This window comes from Cherax quadricarinatus, chromosome 2 (genome assembly GCF_038502225.1).
Source record: "Cherax quadricarinatus isolate ZL_2023a chromosome 2, ASM3850222v1, whole genome shotgun sequence".
NCBI classification, from domain to species: domain Eukaryota; kingdom Metazoa; phylum Arthropoda; class Malacostraca; order Decapoda; family Parastacidae; genus Cherax; species Cherax quadricarinatus.
The window spans coordinates 25,807,132-25,822,490 of NC_091293.1; positions in this window are offsets into that span (position 1 = coordinate 25,807,132).

Genomic DNA, 15,359 nt, shown 5'->3' on the forward strand with positions numbered 1-15,359 from the left:
AGCAGATGAACAAGGAGGCTTTAGGAAAGGTAGGGGGTGTGTGGACCAGGTGTTTACAGTGAAACATATAAGTGAACAGTATTTAGATAAGGCTAAAGAGGTCTTTGTGGCATTTATGGATTTGGAAAAGGCGTATGACAGGGTGGATAGGGGGGCAATGTGGCAGATGTTGCAAGTGTATGGTGTAGGAGGTAGGTTACTGAAAGCAGTGAAGAGTTTTTACGAGGATAGTGAGGCTCAAGTTAGAGTATGTAGAAAAGAGGGAAATTTTTTCCCAGTAAAAGTAGGCCTTAGACAAGGATGTGTGATGTCACCGTGGTTGTTTAATATATTTATAGATGGGGTTGTAAGAGAAGTAAATGCGAGGGTCTTGGCAAGAGGCGTGGAGTTAAAAGATAAAGAATCACACACAGGGTGGGAGTTGTCACAGCTGCTCTTTGCTGATGACACTGTGCTCTTGGGAGATTCTGAAGAGAAGCTGCAGAGATTGGTGGATGAATTTGGTAGGGTGTGCAAAAGAAGAAAATTAAAGGTGAATACAGGAAAGAGTAAGGTTATGAGGATAACAAAAAGATTAGGTGATGAAAGATTGAATATCAGATTGGAGGGAGAGAGTATGGAGGAGGTGAACGTATTCAGATATTTGGGAGTGGACGTGTCAGCGGATGGGTCTATGAAAGATGAGGTGAATCATAGAATTGATGAGGGAAAAAGAGTGAGTGGTGCACTTAGGAGTCTGTGGAGACAGAGAACTTTGTCCTTGGAGGCAAAGAGGGGAATGTATGAGAGTATAGTTTTACCAACGCTCTTATATGGGTGTGAAGCATGGGTGATGAATGTTGCAGCGAGGAGAAGGCTGGAGGCAGTGGAGATGTCATGTCTGAGGGCAATGTGTGGTGTGAATATAATGCAGAGAATTCGTAGTTTGGAAGTTAGGAGGAGGTGCGGGATTACCAAAACTGTTGTCCAGAGGGCTGAGGAAGGGTTGTTGAGGTGGTTCGGACATGTAGAGAGAATGGAGCGAAACAGAATAACTTCAAGAGTGTATCAGTCTGTAGTGGAAGGAAGGCGGGGTAGGGGTCGGCCTAGGAAGGGTTGGAGGGAGGGGGTAAAGGAGGTTTTGTGTGCGAGGGGCTTGGACTTCCAGCAGGCATGCGTGAGCGTGCTTGATAGGAGTGAATGGAGACAAATGGTTTTTAATACTTGACGTGCTGTTGGAGTGTGAGCAAAGTAACATTTATGAAGGGATTCAGGGAAACCGGCAGGCCGGACTTGAGTCCTGGAGATGGGAAGTACAGTGCCTGCACTCTGAAGGAGGGGTGTTAATGTTGCAGTTTAAAAACTGTAGTGTAAAGCACCCTTCTGGCAAGACAGTGATGGAGTGAATGATGGTGAAAGTTTTTCTTTTTCAGGCCACCCTGCCTTGGTGGGAATTGGCCAGTGTGATAAAAAAAATAAAAAAATAAATATATATATATATATATATATATATATATATATATATATATATATATATATATATATATATATATATATATATATATATATATATATTTATATATATATATATATATATATATATATATATATATATATGCAGGAAAAGCAGGGGAAGTGGAACAGAATTCTTCCTCGGTAAGCCATGCGTGTCGTAAGAGGCGACTAAAAATGCCGGGAGCAAGGGGCTAGTAACCCTTTCTCCCATATATATTACTAAATTTAAAAGGAGAAATTTTCTTTTTTCGTTTTGGGCCACCTTGCCTCGGTGGGATACGGCTGGTACGTTGAAAGAAAGATATATATTTATATATATATATATATATATACATATATATATATATATATATATATATATATATATATATATATATATATATATATATATATATATATATATATATATATATATATATATATATATGTATATATATATATATATATATATATATATATATATATATATATATATATATGTGTGTGTGTGTGTGTGTGTGTGTACTCACCTATATGTACTCACCTATATGTGGTTGCAGGAGTCGAGTCATAGCTCCTAGCCCCGCCTCTTCACTGATCGATACTAATTCACTCTCTCCCTGCTCCATGATATTTGTCATACCTCTTCTTAAAGCTATTTATGGAACTTGCTTCCACTACTTCACTCTCCAGATTATTCCAGTTCCTGACAACTCTAAGACTAAAGAAATACTTCCTAACATCTCTATGACTCATCTGGATTTTCAGTTTCCAATTGTGTCCCCTTGTTTCTGTATCCCATCTCTGAAACATTCGATCCTTGTCCACCTTGTCAATGCCTCATAGTATTTTATACATTGTTATCATGTCCCCTCTATCCCTCCTTTCCTCTAGTGTCATCAGGTTGAGTTCCCTTAACCTCTCCTCACAAGACATACCCCTCAGTTCCGGGACTAATCGTGTTGCAAATTTTTGCACTTTCTCCACTTTCGTGACGTGTTTGACTAAGTGAGGGTTCCATACCGGCGCTGCATATTCCAGTATAGGCCTTACGTACACTGTGTACAATGTCATGAATGACTCCTTACTCAGATGTCTAAACGCCAATCTCAGGTTTGCCAGTCTCCCATATGCTGCAGCAGTTATTTGATTGATGTGTGCCTCAGGGGACATGTTCTTTATAATGCTTACCCCAAGATCCTTTTCTTTAACTGACGTTTGCAGCTGTTGGTTTCCTAACCTGTACTCCGTGTGCGGCCTTCTGTGTCCTTCCCCAATCTTCATGACCTTACACTTACTGGGGTTAAACTCTAGGAGCCATTTGTCAGACCGTACTTGTAGTTTGTCCAGATCCCCTTGTAATCTTAACTGATCCTCGCCCACTTGTATTCTCCTCATCAGTTTCACATCATCAGTGAACAGTGACACTTCTGAATCTATTCCTTCCACCATGTCATTCACGTATACAAGAAACAGCACCGGGCCTAGGACTGAACCTTGTGGAACCCCACTCGACACATTCGCCCACTCCGACACTTCATCACGTACCAACACACGTTGTTTCCTTCCTGTCAGGTATTCCCTGATCCATTGCAGTACTTTCCCAGTTATTCCTGCCTGCTTCTCTAATTTTTGCACCAGTCTCTTGTGTGGTACTGTGTCAAAAGCCTTCTTGCAATCTAAAAAGATGCAATCTACCCATCCCTCTCTCTCCTGTCTTACTTCTGTTACCTTATCGTAGAACTCAAGTAAATTTGTGACACAGGATTTTCCATCTCTGAAGCCGTGCTGACTGTCATGTATGAGCCCAATCTTTTCAATGTCTTCCATTACTTTTCTCCTGATAATCTTTTCCATGATTTTACATGCTATACAAGTCAGTGACACTGGTCTGTAGTTTAATGCTGCCTGTCTGTCCCCTTTCTTAAAAATTGGAACTGCATGTGCTGTCTTCCACGCCTCAGGCAACTGCACTGTTTCGATAGATTTACTGAAGATTGCTGCTAATGGCACACACAGTTCCTCTGCTCCCTCTCTCAGTATCCATGGAGATATGTTATCTGGGCCCACTGCCTTTGAGGGATCGAGTTCGTTTAGCAGTTTCTTCACCTCTACCTTGGTTATGTGTATTGTGTCCAGCGCCTGCTGGTGCACCCTACCTCCACAGTTTGCTGGAAGCATTCCTGACTCTATTGTGAATACTTCTCTAACTCTTTTGTTTAGTCCATCACATACTTCTTGGTCACTCTTCGTGAGCTCCCCTCCTTCTTTCCTCAGCCTGATTACCTGGTCCTTGACTGTTGTTTTTCTCCTAATGTGACTGTATAACAACTTTGGTTCAGATTTGGCTTTTGATGCTATGTCGTTCTCGTATTGCCTCTGGGCCTCTCTCCTTATCCTTGCATATTCGTTTCTGGTTCTTCTGCTCAGCTCCTTGTTTTCTTGAGTCCTTTGCCTTCTATACCTTTTCCATGCTCTAGCACACTTGGCTTTGGCCTCTTTACACCCCCAATTAAACCATGGGCTCACTCTGGTCTTACCATTTTTTCTGTTGCCCTTTGGTATGAACCTTTCCTCTGCCTCCCTGCACTTAGTGGTTACTGTTTCCATCATTTCATTTACTGTCTTTCCATCTAGTTCTCTTTCCCACTGCACTTCATGCAGGAAACTTCTCATTCCTATGTAGTCCCCTTTTTTGAAGTTTGGTTTCTCTCTTTGTTCTCGTGCTGCTGCATTCTCCACTGTTAACTCGACAAGATATTCAAAACTAATACATCATGATCACTAGTGCCAAGGGGTCTTTCGTGGGTGATATCCCTTATGTCTGAACTATTCAGGGTGAATATGAGATCCAGCCTTGCTGCAACATCCTCTCCTCTCTCTCTCTCTGGTTGTATCCCTAACATGTTGATGCATGAAGTTCTCCAATACAGTCTCCAACATCTTAGCCCTCCATGTTTCTGGTCCCCCATGTGGCTCTAGGTTTTCCCAGTCAATCTCTTTATGATTGAAATCCCCCATTATAAGCAATTTTGTCCCACCCATATGAGCCCTCCTGGCCACTTCAGCTAGTGTATCCACCATTGCCCTATTGTGCACATCATACTCTTCTCTTGTTCTCCTGCTGTTAAGTGGTGGGTTATACATCACTGCTATCATCACCTTTGGACCACCAGTCTGAAGTGTTCCTACAATGAAGTCGTCTGTTTCCCTTCTTTCCATTCCTCCCATCTCCTCAAAACTCCACTGGTTTTTTATGAGCAAAGCTAATACTCCCCCTCCTCTGTTCTCTCTGTCTTTCCTCATAATCTGATATCCAGGTGGAAAAATTGCATCTGTTATCATCCATGTAAGTTTTGTCTCTGTTAATGCTATGATATCAGGTGATGCATCAATGATGCATTCTTGCCACTCTTCAATCTTATTTGTTATTCCATCTGCATTGGTGTACCATACCTTTAGCTTCCTTTCCATTACTGTATTTTGGGAGATGGAAGAGGAAGGTGCAGGCTGGGAGGGTGGGAGGCAAGGCACAATGTTATGGGAGGCTGCTGTGATTGTGGAATTAGTGCTTAGGGGGATGGTGGCTATGGAGTGAAGTTCATTTCTGTTTACTGTGTTTGGTTGATATGTGGTGACAGGGGTTGAGAGGTTTCTGTAAGCATTTGTGTTTGATGTTTCCCCAAAGTCTGAGTTTTCCTGTCTGTCGTTGCCAGTCCTATCTCTCTTTCCTTCCCCTGGTTCTGTCTTGCTCTCACTTTCAGTTGTTCCCTTTCTTTTCGTGTTCTGTCTCGATTGAGGAACATTTTTTGATAATCTGGAGAGTCTTTTAACAGTGGTTTCCGTTGTAGTATCCTGTTCCTTACCACATCTGTCTTGAATGTTAAACTGATTGGTCGATTTTTTCCCTCGAATACCCCCAAGTCTGTGAAAATTTTCTACCTGAGACATGTTCCTCTCTTCTGTTATTGCAATGATGTTCTTAATCTCTGTTTTCTCCCAATGCTTTCTTTCATCATAGGTCTGCCCTTCAGCCTCCTGAAGCCCATGAATTATTATTGACCTCTTCCTCTCCTCTTCCCATTTCTTTTCCCTCAGTATCTCTGGATATGATTTAAGCATCTCCTTTGCTGTTTCCCTAATCATCTCCCAGACACCAAGATGGCCTGAAATTACTGCTGCAAAAGAATGCTTAGATCCATCCCGTCCTTCAGTCCCCTCGCTGTCTGCTGATGCTCCCATTTCAGTCATATTGCTCCTTTTGGACCTTCTTCAGATCCTTCTTCAGCACATCCATTTCTTCCTCCAATCTCTGTATCTTTGCCTCAGCTACTACAGCTCATGATTCCCATTTTTTTGTTCTCTGCAGATATTTGCTCTAACATGTTACTGCAAAGCTCGTTTAACCTTTTCTCCCAATGTTGTTCCATTTTGTTCTTGAGCCGTTCTACCCATTCTTCCTTGTCCGACCAGCCATCATCGGTTTCCTTGCCTTTACGTCCTACCTTTTGAGAGCCCATTTTGTTTTTATCCTGTTGGGATGTTCTAGCTGCTTCAGCTTATCGTAAAAATGTGTGTGTGGTGGGGGGTTTATGAGCTAATAGGTTAGGTTAGATTTGTGTGTGTGTGTACTCACCTAGTTGTACTCACCTAGTTGAGGTTGCAGGGGTCGAGTCCGAGCTCCTGGCCCCGCCTCTTCACTGATCGCTACTAGGTCACTCTCCCTTACCGTGAGCTTTATCATACCTCTGCTTAAAGCTATGTATGGATCCTGCCTCCACTATATCGCCTCACAAACTATTCCACTTACTGACGACTCTGTGGCTGAAGAAATACTTCCTAACATCCCTGTGATTCATCTGTGTCTTCAACTTCCAACTGTGTCCCCGTGTTACTGTGTCCAATCTCTGGAACATCCTGTCTTTGTCCACCTTGTCAATTCCTCTCAGTATTTTGTATGTCGTTATCATCTCCCCCCTATCTCTCCTGTCCTCCAGTGTCGTCAGGTTGATTTCCCTTAACCTCTCCTCGTAGGACATACCTCTTAGCTCTGGGACTAGTCTTGTTGCAAACCTTTGCACTTTCTCTAGTTTCTTTACGTGCTTGGCTAGGTGTGGGTTCCAAACTGGTGCCGCATACTCCAATATGGGCCTAACGTACACGGTGTACAGGGTCCTGAACGATTCCTTATTAAGATGTCGGAATGCTGTTCTGAGGTTTGCTAGGTGCCCATATGCTGCAGCCGTTATTTGGTTGATGTGCTCTTCAGGAGATGTGCCTGGTGTTATACTCACCCCAAGATCTGTTTCCTTGAGTGAGGTTTGTAGTCTCTGGCCCCCTAGACTGTACTCCATCTGCGGTCTTCTTTGCCCTTCCCCAATCTTCATGACTTTGCACTTGGTGGGATTGAACTCCAGGAGCCAATTGCTGGACCAGGTCTGCAGCCTGTCCAGATCCCTTTGTAGTTCTGCCTGGTCTTCGATCGAATGAATTCTTCTCATCACCTTCACGTCATCTGCAAACAGGGACACCTTAGAGTCTATTCCTTCCGTCATGACGTTCACAAATACCAAAAACAGCACTGGTCCTAGGATTGACCCCTGTGAGACCCTGCTGGTCACAGGTGCCCACTCTGACACCTCGCCACGTACCATGACTCGCTGCTGTCTTCCTGACAAGTATTCCCTGATCCATTGTAGTGCCTTCCCTGTTATTCCTGCTTGGTCTTTCAGTTTTTGCTCCAATCTCTTGTGTGGAACTGTGTCACACGCCTTCTTGCAGCCCAAGAATATGCAATCCACCCACCCCTCTCTCTCTTGTATTACTGCTGTCGCCATGTCATAGAACTCCAGTAGGTCTGTGACACAGGATTTTCCGTCCCTGAAACCATGTTGGCTGCTGTTGATGAGATCATTCCTTTCTAGGTGTTCCACCACTCTTCTCCTGATAATCTTCACCACGATTTTGCATACTATACATGTCAGTGACACTGGTCTGTAGTTTAGTGCTTCATGTCTGTCTCCTTTTTTAAAGATTGAGACTACATTTGCTGTCTTCCATGCCTCAGGCAATCTCCCTGTTTCAAAAGATGTATTGAATATTGTTGTTAGGGGTACACATAGCACCTCTGCTCCCTCTCTCAGGACCCATTGGGAGATGTTAACTGGTCCCATTGCCTTTGAGGTATCTAGCTCACTCAGAAGCCTCTTCACTTCTTCCTCGGTTGTGTGTACTGTGTTCAGCACATGGTGGTGTGCCCCACCTCTCCGTCTTTCTGGAGCCCCTTCTGTCTCCTCTGTGAACACTTCTTTGAATCTCTTGTTGAGTTCCTCACATACTTCACGGTAATTTCTTGTTGTCTCTCCTCCTTCCTTCCTTAGCCTGAATACCTGGTCCTTGACTGTTGTTTTCCTCCTGATGTGCCTGTATAACAGTTTCGGGTCAGATTTGGCTTTCGCTGTTATGTCGTTTTCATATTGTCTTTGGGCTTCCCTTCTTATCTGTGCATATTCGTTTCTGGCTCTACGACTGCTCTCCTTATTCTCCTGGGTCCTTTGCCTTCTATATTTCTTCCATTCCCTAGCACACTTGGTTTTTGCCTCCCTGCACCTTTGGGTGAACCATGGGCTCATCCTGGCTTTTTCATTATTCCTGTTACCCTTGGATACAAACCGCTCCTCAGCCTCCTTCCATATTGTTGCTACATATTCCATCATCTCATTAACTGGCTTCCCTGCCAGTTCTCTGTCCCACTGAACCCCGTTCAGGAAGTTCCTCAATCTCGTGTAGTCCCCTTTCTTGTAGTTTGGCTTCATTCGTCCTGGCCTTCCTGCTTCTCCCTCCACTTGTAGCTCTACTGTGTATTCGAAGCTTAAAACCACATGATCGCTGGCCCCAAGGGGTCTTTCATATGTGATGTCCTCGATATCTGCACTACTCAAGGTGAATACTAAGTCCAGCCTTGCTGGTTCATCCTCTCCTCTCTCTCTTGTAGTGTCCCTTACGTGTTGGTACATGAAGTTTTCCAGTACCACCTCCATCATTAACCCTCCAAGTATCTTGGCCCCCATGCGGCTCCAAGTTCTTCCAGTCGATCTCCTTATGTGTGTGTGTGTGTATGTGTGTGTATGTGTGTATGTGTGTGTATGTGTGTATGTGTGTGTGTGTGTGTGTTTGTGTGTGTGTGTGTGTGTGTGTGTGTGTGTGTGTGTGTGTGTGTGTGTGTGTGTGTGTGTGTGTGTGTGTGTGTGTGTGTGTGTGTGTGTATGTGTGTGTGCGTGTGTGTGTGCGTGTGTGTGCGTGTGTGTGTGTGTGTCGTGCCGAATTGGTAATATCGGTCAATTAGCAAGAACTCATTTAAAATTAAGTCCTTTCTAAAATTTTCTCTTATACGTTTAAGGATATATTTTTTTTCATTTATGTTAATTTAAAAATTAATTATTTTGTACCAAAAGAACCTTAGAAAACTTACCTAAACTTATTATAACAATCGCGATTTAATTTAGGCTAATCCAACTAAATAAATTTTACATAAGTTTACAGTAATTTAATAAATAAACACAATGAAATATATTTTTTTCGTTAGGTTCAGTATGATTTTCCCGAAATTATTGCATACACAAAATTTCGATTACCTTATTCGGCAAAAAGACCGTTGGCATTTAAGCCAAAATCGCAAGTTTTACCTAATTAGCACGATATATATATATATATATATATATATATATATATATATATATATATATATATATATATATATATATATATATATATATATATATATATATATATATTTACATAGTTTGATTCACTATAGTTTTAACCAGTTCTGAACTATTTCTGAGGTTCCACTATCTTGATCTTCACACAAAAGTCTTAACCCTTTAATAATTCTTATTTTGCTAAGATTATTATCAATGCTACATGCAACTATTCTGTCTTCGTATTAAATATTTTAGTTAATGTAGAACACCTTAGAACAATTCTTTAGGTATTATTATTAAAAAGTCAAGTAGTGTCCTTCATATTGTTGCAGGGTTGAAGGTGGGACATTAAAATTTATAAGCAATATATTTTTATAAATTCTTGCAATGGCTCTTTAATAAAGACTTCAACCAACTATATTCTGAGATCTGTGCGTCTGTCTATACCACCTTAATTTACTTTATAAACAAGGGACAGAGATTACATAGACCTGATACTAATTTATTTGTAAAAGGAAATATAGTAGGTCTATTAGCCTTTAATTTTGTTGCTCCTCTTTTGTGATTACTAATTTTGTCTGTTACTCATACTTATTTTCCATACAAAAATTACATGGCAGCCATTATGAAAAAGTTACTGTTTGTATAATTCAGAATGGTTTACATCTTGCGTCAGGATCTTATATATACAATAACATCATCAGCATATCTAATCGTTATTCTCCTTGCATTACCTTGTATTGATTTTACTTTTCTGATAAAAAGAACATTCAAAAGTAAAAAAAAAAAAAGCCGCCATATTAAGGCTTGCCTCTGTGTCAAAATTCCGAATTTCGCCATATATTATGGTAAAATCTAGGTAGAATTGAAAGAATGACAATGATTAATTCAGACTTTTTGTTTTATGAAATCTAGGCCAATTAAAATACAAAATTATTAAAATTTAAAAATATTATTAAATTTTTAAAATCGCTGCCATTTTAAAGAGTACATAATCAAATGTACTTACTGTATGTACTTTCCTTTTGGAAGACACTTTTCTAATAGTACGCCTCTTTTTACCGATTTTGAAATGGCATTTATATTATTTTTCTTTTTTCTTTTTTTTTGTGTTGATTAAGGATCAGCAATGGAATTTAGTGTTTAAAGACCTAAGTTTTAAACATAAGAATGTGTTCTGCTCATCACTTTGTGAATGTAACAAGATTAACAGTTAAGCAATGATAAATAAAATTAATAATTTTCAAATATTTTAGTAAATATTTTAAACACATTCTTCGCCAGTGTAAAGTTTATATTATTAATAATTACCTGAAACTTCATTTATTAGTTTCTTCTATTGAGAGGAATTTTATTTAGGCGAGATCTCAGTCGCCTCTAGATTCACAGTGTAGTGCATAGGACGTCTGATTTAACACATTTGTAGTGTCCCCTGTAACCATTGTCAGAGCTTGAAGAGCTTTGGGATGGACTGGGAGGCCTTTGGGAGAGTGGTTCACATCATCTTCCCACTCTTCAACCATCCTTATTCATTCGAGAATGGCAACTCAGGCGATGGCACTAAAATCTGTCCCCCACATGTCTGGTAGTTTTTTCAGAGCTGTGATGCTATGGAAACTGACTGCGCTTCATCTGAGCTACTGGACATCAAGAATCACCTCTGTTTTCTTGGCGAAGGAGAAAATGGAATGACTTGGTAATTTTTCTCCAATGTTCCTTTGGAATAACCTGATTTCCCTAATGTTTCAAGGCCATGGCTTTTGCCATTCTGAGTGTTTTGTCTATATTTATGCTGGACACGAACAAAAAAATTCACGTCACTCCGTGCATGCTTGCATATCATGAAGTGGGAAGTGTATTCTCAAGGTAAGTTGAAATTTCTGTTCCTAGTTACTTGAGATGACCATGGTACTGTTTGTCAGGACCTCAGTTAAAAAATTGTTTTAAAAATTAAATATAGATTATACCAGCGAATATATCTCAGTAGAGGCGATACCTTGAAGCTACTGTTCTTTCGTTTCTAACATCATATCTGATGGACCTCAGCCTGCTTTGTCGTTAAGAGATGCCAAGCATTTCGATTGGTAAATTATTAGTGCATGCATGGAGAAACGCCAGACTCATTGGAGTCATATATCTGTAAGGAAATGGGAGGCGATCATCTTCTGTACAAGGTCAGGGAGGGTAGTTCCAATTCTTAAAATTGAAAGTCCCTCACCACCATCAGGGTTCCTCTTTTCGAAGTGGTGTGGTAACCTCCTTCCTAAACAGAGCCAACTAGGGGGAAATAACCTCCTTGACTTGGTTCTTGCCAGTAGGGAAACACTAATTAATAATCTTGAGGTTAATGATGAGCTTGGGGAAAGTGATCACAAATCACTCAGTTTTAATATATCATGGAATTCCCCTAATAATGGCAATCAAGTCTCTGTCCCTGACTTCCGCTTGGCTGATTTCATAGGACTGTTACTTAGGTGGGTTGAACTGGAATGACCTGACTAAGGGTCAGGTAGGTGGTGATGGATGCCGATATGACGCTTTCCAGTAGTTCTAGCTGCTCAGTCAAATTATGTTCCAAATAGGGAAATCAGAACAAACAAAAATGATCCTAAATGGATGAACAATAGATTAAAATATCTAATTGGTCTATATAGGCAAATCAAAAGAGGAGAGGGGCAATTAAGAAATCGATATATTCAGTTAAAGAGAGAAATAAAAAAAGGAATTACCAAGAGATTCGAAGACTAACCCAAAAGGATTCTTTCAGGTATACAGAAATAAGATCAGGGACAAGATAGGCCCACTCAAAAGTTCATCGGGTCAGCTCACTGACAGTGATAAGGAAATGTGTAGAAGTTATAACATATACTTCCTCTCAGTTTTTACACAGGAGGATACCAGCGATATTCCAGAAATGATAAATTATGTGGAACAGGACGATAATAAACTGTGCACGATTAGGGTCACAAGTGACATGGTCCTTAGGCAAATAGATAAATTAAAACCTAACAAATCCCCAGGCCCTGATGAACTGTATGCAAGGGTTCTAAAGGAATGTAAAGAGGAGCTTAGCAAACCTTTGGCTAATCTTTTCAACATATCACTACAAACTGGCATGGTGCCAGATAAGTGGAAAATTGCAAATGTGATACCTATTTTCAAAGCAGGTGACAGGTCCTTAGCTTCAAACTATAGACCAATAAGCCTAACCTCCATAGTGGGAAAATTTATGGAATCAATAATTGCCGAGGCAGTTCGTAGCCACCTTGAAAAGCATAAATTAATCAACGAATCTCAGCATGGTTTTACAAAGGAGCGTTCCTGCCTTACGAATTTGTTAACTTTTTTCACTAAAGTATTTGAGGAGGTAGATCATGGTAATGAATATGATATTGTGTACATGGACTTCAGTAAGGCTTTTGACAGGGTCCCACATCAGAGACTATTGAGGAAAATTAAGGCACATGGAATAGGAGGAGAAATTTTTTCCCATGGTTGACAAATAGGCAGCAGAGAGTCATAAATTCAGAGTGGGGAAGCGTCACGAGCGGTGTTCCACAGGGGTCAGTGTTGGGCCCCCTGCTGTTCACAATATACATAAACGACATAGATGAGGGCATAAAGAGCGACATCAGCAAGTTTGCTGACACCTCAATAGGCCGTCGAATTCATTCTGACGAGGACATTAGAGCACTGCAGGAAGATTTGAGTAGACTGATGCAGTGGTCGAGAGGTGGCAGATGCAGTTTAATATAGACTGCAAAGTTCTAAATGTTGGACAGGACAATAACCACGCCACATATAAACTCTTAATATTACGGATTGCTTTAAGAGTTCTGGTTAGCAGTAATTTTAAGTGTTCGCAATAAAGCTAATAGAATCCTTGGCTTTATATCAAGAAGCATAAATAATAGGAGTCCTCAGGTTGTTCTTCAACTCTATACATCCTTGGTTAGGCCTCATTTAGATTATGCTGCACAGTTTTGGTCACCGTATTACAGAATGGATATAAATGCTCTGGAAAATGTACAAAGGAGGAGGACAAAGTTGATCCCATGTATCAGAAACCTTCCCTATGAGGATAGACTAAGGGCCCTGAATCTTCACTCTCTAGAAAGACGTAGAATTAGGGGGGATATGATTGAGGTGTATAAATGGAAGACAGGAATAAATAAAGGGGATGTAAATAGTGTGCTGAAAATATCTAGCCTAGACAGGACTCGCAGCAATGGTTTTAAGTTAGAAAAATTCAGATTCAGGAAGGATATAGGAAAGTACTGGTTTGGTAATAGAGTTGTGGATGAGTGGAACAAACTCCCGAGTACAGTTATAGAGGCCACACCCACATGAGTGGGTGTGGGTGGGTGTGAGTTGGACCTGATTAGCTTGTGCTACCAGGACGTTAAGTCAATGTGATGATGACTATTATTGTTAAGCCGGTAGGAGACTTGGACCTGCCTCGCATGGGCCAGTAGGCCTGCTGCAGTGTTCCTTCGTTCTTATGTTCTTATGTTCTAAGATATCATCACTCAGCTTGCCAAGCAGTACTGTGTCTTGCAGTTGTAGAAGGTATGCCTTCACCCACTGATTAAGATGATGGTGGTAGCTTGGTGGAAGTTCCCCGACTATTTGCAGCAGAAGAAACATTTGCTGGGTAGTACATTAATTGCTCCACCTCAACTACGTCAAGTCTCCTCGACGGTACTGGCAGCCTCAGCATTAGAAATCTCAAACCTCTTTTTCTCTGCTCTCCGAATCTATCGCAACAGTTATTATATCATTAGTCTTCACTGTATGTCATAATTCTGCAATAGTGTTTCTGTCACCAAGCAGCATGATATGGACTGCAAGTCTAAACACAAACTAATTAAATATTTCAGTATCTTTAAAAAGAGTTTGATATTCTGAAAAGGCGTTTTATATCTATTGACAATTTATGACCTGACACGAGATACATTAAGCCCACTCTATGTTTTAGAAACCCGTGAGCTTGATAAGCATAATAACAAATCATCAGCACTCTCTGTGCATTCATGCAATGCGATATAAAAGAAGCAATAATCATTAATCGTGACACGTATGATATATCTGATCATTTTATTAATCATTCTAGAAATATTTAATTCTTCCATTACATATTTTAAGTTTCTGAAAAATGTAACTTCTATTGTCATTGAAGATGATCATATGAGATAATAATGATATATTTAATTTGTTTTCCCTGTTAAGAACCTCCGTGATGGTCATTTCATTTACTGAGTTACATAATTATATTTTCTTCATGATCCTGGTTCTACGTTCAAATATTTTAAATTTTTAAATTTATTTTCGGTTTCTATTTGGGAAAAAGCAGCAATGGCGATTTTTTTTTAACATGTCGAGTGAGTTTGTTGACCTCAAAGTTAGTTTAATAACTACATTATGCACCTATGCTAATCCTGTGGCACATAATGGGTCAATTGACTAGGCTCTAAAATTTTAATGGTTAGGCAAACTACTCGAGTAATGAACTCTATTTACATGATTATGATCTGGCTACCACCGTAAAGAGTTATTTATGCAGACATAAATTCATTCACAAATACACTATAGTTCACATGTGGGTTTTAAATTATTTATATCACTTATGTTTTCCTTTAATATGACCTTACTCGTGTCTGCATAAATAAATCATTATGACTGTAACAGTATACAAGCACGTAAATAGACAAACATTAGGATCTTGTATCTATCATAGGATAGATAGCACAATGCCCAGTTCTAAATTACTATTGGCTATCTGGAAAAAGGCGGGCAACATGAGTCTATCATGAGGTGTCGCTTATATCTGAATGAATAGGACAAAAGCTACATTTTTTGAAAGTTTAGTATTTTTACCAGAAAGCGGAGACTGTTTTCTTCATTCTGTCTTTGGTTATCTCACTATTACTGAGATAACCATAAATAAAATATAACAGCTATGTTTATTTTAGCAGATTCATGCAAAATTTATTTTCCATTTGCAAAATTAAATCAAAATTTTTATTCAGGAAATCTTGAACGTATATAAAGGGTGAGAAAACTATATTTTTTTTCCATGGATTGACTTGAGAATGCCCTTCTTTAACTGCATATATACCGAATTTTAAAACATTTAAAAAATATATAAATTAGTGGTTTCCATGTGATAATTGCTGAATATAC